The 5176-nt window shown below is 44.7% G+C and overlaps 1 long non-coding RNA gene across 1 annotated transcript in view; it reads right to left on the reverse strand.

The window, feature by feature from the left end:
- Nucleotides 1–4834: 4834 nt before the first annotated feature.
- LOC102473286 (uncharacterized) overlaps nt 4835–5176 on the reverse strand; it is an 11571-nt gene continuing 11229 nt past the window's right edge. Inside the window, exon 3 of the long non-coding RNA XR_001369740.1 lies at nt 4835–5004. This is a non-coding gene — a long non-coding RNA (uncharacterized LOC102473286). The remainder of the gene's footprint in view (nt 5005–5176) is intronic.

A 5176-nucleotide genomic window follows, 5' to 3' on the forward strand; every position in this document is an offset into this window, starting at 1 on the left:
ATCTGGGCACATGATCTCTTCCTTTCTGCAGTTTGAAGTGAAAGCCGCAGGAACAGAAGACAACGCACAGAATCAGCCCGGCCTGACTAAACATGGAACAAGGTCAAGGAAGCAGAATATTCTCTGGACCTTGGTTTTTGTTACTCTTCTCCTGCAGACCCCTGACCGATGGCCGGCTGGCTGGAGGTACCAGCTGCAGCCTGTTCCTACTGCACAATATGTGTGTGGTGTCTGTTGAGTTTTTCAGGAAAATAAAACAAAACTTGTATTTTTCTGATACTGGATAGAAGGCAGGTAATTGCGCCCCTGAAGGTGGGTAGTATTTTCCCTAGCTTGAGTTTCATGTGTCCTTGCAGTAGCTCTCAGGATCTCAACTCCTCCCAGCACATTGAGGAACTAGAAAGAAGAAAACATTGTCCACTTTGCATTTCACCTCTGTTTTTTCCTGTGAGATAGATACTACTATCCTATTTTTGCAGGTCAAACATTAGATTTGATCAGAAAAGGATTGGGAAGATAATTTTTTTTTTTTTTTTGGAGAGGTTTTAGCTATAGGGCGCGTGCGCTCACCAGAAAGACAGAGAGAGACAGAGAGACAGAAAGTGAGAAATCACCCCACGGGGGGATGGCCACGCCACAATTCCTTCTCCTCCATTCTCCTCTCAGGATCTTGGGCACACACGCACACACGCCCAGTGTGAGTTTAAGCCACTGGGTCTGGGACCCGAACCACGATCAACTACATGGGAGTTCAGTGACATAGCCATTACGCTAACTGCTGGTCTCGGAAAGATAAATATTAAACTGGGAATTAGGGTTGCTTCCAGAGAGAAAGTTAGAGGAACAGGATTGGAGGTGGTAATCAAAGGAGTTTTACTCTTACCTGTAATGTTTTGCTTTTTACAAAAGGAATATGCATGCATTAATTGTGTAATCAGAATTTAATTTTGGACCAGCCCCATAGTGCAGTGGTTAAATGCTGTGCACAGAAAGCTGGATCTCACGTGGCCAACAGCAGTTCAAATCACAACCCCTATAGCTCAAAAAACACACTGGGCACATGTATGTTCATGCCTCAAATCCAAATAGGATGAAGAAAAGGGATTATAGCGTGGTCATGCCCCACTCCGAAGTGCTTTCTCTGTCTGTCTCTGGGGAGTGCACATGCCCTCTGATCATTACAAAAATTGAATTTCAAAATATGAGGTAAGTATTTTATAATTTTTTTTTTAAGAATTATTTAACTTGGGACCAGCAGTTAGCGCAATGGCTATGTCGCTGGACTCCCATGTAGTCCACCGCGGTTCGAGTCCTGGACCCGGTGGCTTAAACTTACACCGGGCGCATGTGTGTGTGTGCCCAAGATCCCGAGAGGAGAATGGAGGAGAAGGGATTGAGGCGTGGCCATCCCCCCTGGGGGGGTGATTTCCTGCTTTCTGTCTCTCTGTCTCTCTCCGTCTGTCTGGCGAGCGCACGCGCCCTATAGCAAAAATCTCTCCCCCCAAAAAAAGAATTATTTAACTTTCTGGGACCAGCAGTTGGCATAATGGCTATGTCACTGGACTCCCATGTAATTAACTACAGTTCGAGTCCCAGACCCAGCCACTTAAACTTACGCTGGGTGCGTGTGCGTGCATGCCCAAGATCCCGAGAAAAGAATGGAGGAGAAGGAATTGCGGTGTGGCCATCCCCCCTGGGGGGTGATTTCTCGCTTTCTGTCTCTCTTTCTCTCTCTGTCTTTCTGGCGAGCACACATGCCCTATAGCAACCAAAAAAAAAAAGGAAGAAGAAGAAAAGAGAAAGAATTATTTAACTTTATTTATTTATTTATTTTTATTTGACCAGAAATGGACAGAGCTAGAGAGGGAAAGTGAGAAAGCAAGCCTCCAGGTCTGGAACTCAAACTATAGTCAACCATGTGAGGTCCAGCTCCCTTAACCACTATGCCACCTACCGGCCCCATATTTTATATATTTTTTTTAAATAAAATTTTAATAAAGCTCAGAAAAGGTCATTTATCCAAGATCACATAATAAATGACAGCTCTAAGTTATGGCTGCTCCACCGAACCGCTATGTACTGCTCATGAGGACTAGGTTTGGGGCCAGACAGAGCGCTTGTCCCTCTCATGAACAGTGGCTTCACTTAGTGAGCTCAAAGCCTTGGCTTGGCTTTTTGAATCACCAGGGAGGGCATGACTAGAACATGTTGTACGAACTACATAATTACCCTATGACTTGTCCTGTGAAGTATGACTAAGTCACAGAGGTTCCAGATAAAGAATGAGGAAGGGCGTAAAACAGCGTTGATAAAGGAGGGGTTTTTTTTGTTTGTTTTTTTTGTTTTTTGCTATAGAGCACATGCGCTCACCAGAGAAAGAAAATGAGAAAGCAAGCTCCCAGGCCTGGGACTCGAACCACAGTTGGTCATGTGGGAGTCTAGCACTTTAGCCACCACGCCACCTGCAGGCCCCTTGGAGATAATGTGGGTTTTGTTTGTTTTAACTTAAAAATGTTTAATGTAGTTCAAACAGTGTCTAGCTCATTTTAGCTCCTTCACCGCCAAACCTGGGGGCAAGGTCTGCTTCAGCTCCTCCGCCTTCTATTTGTCTGTGATGACCAAGGTGTAAAGGTATCTGCTGCATCGAACTTTAAACTTCACATTATCCTTATTATTTTTTTCATCTTGACAGATTTGGCATCCTTTCACTGGGCTGTTAGCAGAAAGTTTTTTATTTCAATTTTTGTAGGCATGGCAGGGAGTATGTGGAGAGGGTGCCGATGGCACAGCCAGCAGCCAGAAATGAAGAGAGGAAGATTATGTTTTACACTTAAGATCTTACACTGGATATTTTTTTTTCTTTCATTTATTTATTTTCACATTTTTCCACAAAGTTACTTTACATAGCAAAAAATTTTAGCTCATACTCCATAATTCTTGACAGTTTACAAACAACTTTCAAAATTTCAAAATAACTGAAAATTTCAGCTGAGGTATCAAAATACAACAGATGAAAATTTTCAAGAGAGACACCAGATAGAGATGAAAAAGTTACAGAGGAAACTAGCAGGCTGGCCCATGGCCTAGTGGTTAAGGCAACTGGATCACATGTGGCCAGCTGTGTAGTCTGAGTTCAGATCAAGCAGCTTGAAAAATACACCAGGCACATGTGCACGTGTGCCCAAAATCCCAAAAGGATGGAGATAGAGAGAAGGGATTGTGCATGACCTTTCCTCATGGGGGTACTTTCTCCCTCTCCCTCTCTCTCTTTTCTGGGAAGCACATGGGCCCTCTGGGAAAATTTTAAAAAGAGAGAGAGAAATGACCAAAGACTCATTACACAACCACTGAACCCCCTCACCCATCTCAGGAGTAAAAGTAGAGATGCAGTTTACAAAGAGCTTTCTCTGGAGAGAGCTTCTTTCATGTCATGAGCCCCATCCAGGCTGAAGGAGAAGAGGCGGGGCTCTCAGGGACCACTGACGCATTCGATATTTGTCCCTAGTAGGGGGTGGCCACTAGAGGTATATGACTCATGGCAGAGGAACTTTAAGGCAAAGATTGGTTAGCAGCAGAGTAAAGTGGACAGTTACATCTTAGAGTAACCACATTTACTTTTTTAAAAATTATTTTATTTAACTTTATTTATTATTTGACCAGAGAGGGATGGAGTGGGGGTGGGGGTGAGAAAGCAAGCCACCATGTCTAGGACTTGAACCATGGTCAGCCATGTGGGAGTCCAGTGCCCTTAGCCACCACGCCACCTGCTGGCCCCTCACATTCACTTTTTAAAAAACCTATTTTCTTTATTATTATTATTTTCATTTGCTATAGGGCACATGTCCTCACTAGATAGATATGAAAAAAATGAGAAAGCAAGCCACCATGTCTAGGACTTGAACCATGGTCAGCCATGTGGGAGTCCAGTGCCTTAACTAACATGCCTCCTACTGCCCCTCTGCCCCCGACACTCACTTCTGATGAAGGGTTAAATATACATGCACCCTGGGAACCAAGTATGGAACCATTTCCTATCCTATTCAAGTTCATGTCCTGGAAGCCTGGCGGGGCTCTTCACAAATGATTCCATGTGGAGTAGACAACGGGACACAAAAGGATGAAGGTAGGGGGCCATAGAAACCACCTCACTTCTGGGACGTCGCCATTGCCGGTAGAAAGGCCCAGCAGTGAAGGCTCTAATGGATCCATGCAAACTGCCATAATATCAGTTTTCAGCACCAGCCAGGCCTAGACAGCAGGAGTCATAACTGTCCCCCTTCTTCGTTCTGCTCCGTTTCTGGAGGCGTCAGTGTCAGAATCTAGGGAGTGGAGGACAAAGCGTAGAAAAGGAGAGAAGCCAGCTACCCTTCCCACAGGGCCAAGTGTGTACTCACACTAGCTGTGGGTAGAGAGGTTACCTGTGGGGAAGACTGATGTGTCCACTAATGCAGTTCTGAGTCAGGAGTGTGTTTTGCTATTTAATGTGATTACGTAGACTGTTACCCTGGGCCAGCCTGTGGCGTGGTGTTTAAGACAGCTGGATCTAATATGGCTGACTGTCTGGTTCGAGCACTGGACCCAGTGGCTTGAGAAACATGCTGGACGTGTATGTGTGTGTGCCCGAAATCCTGAAAGGAGGGAGAAATGGAGAAGAGGGGATTGCGGTGTGACCATTCCCTATGGTGGGGGATGTTCTTTCTCACCTTCTCTGTCTCCCTCTGGCCACTGCACATGCCCTCTGGCAAATTACCAAAAACAAAGGCTGTTACCTAAAGGTAACAGTTTCCACCCAGGGAAGCCTCCCCCACTGAAATAACTTTTGCAGAGGCAAGGGAAGACAAAGTTGAACTTTAATTTTTATTATATCCCTTCAGACAGTCCTTGTTAAGCATTCCAGGTAGACTTGTCTCTGTAGTCTCTGAGGCATGTGATGGGCACTCGTGGAGCTGAGACTATTCCTTTCAGTTTGTATCATGCCAAAATATCTTCCAGTTAATATTCTCTCTATAATAAAATTTAAAAACAGGAGTGTTAGGGATTCAGGGCTTGGCAAATCTGGCCAAGGCCAAAGAAATTCGAAATAGATTCTTAAAGTCTGTTGGCACCTTGAAAATCACCTATTCCTGATTAATGCCTCTTCGGTGAAGCCTATGGAATTCCTGGATCGTGACAATTG

Source organism: Tupaia chinensis, unplaced genomic scaffold (genome assembly GCF_000334495.1).
Source record: "Tupaia chinensis unplaced genomic scaffold, TupChi_1.0 Scaffold145814_1, whole genome shotgun sequence".
Classification (NCBI taxonomy): Eukaryota; Metazoa; Chordata; class Mammalia; order Scandentia; family Tupaiidae; genus Tupaia; species Tupaia belangeri.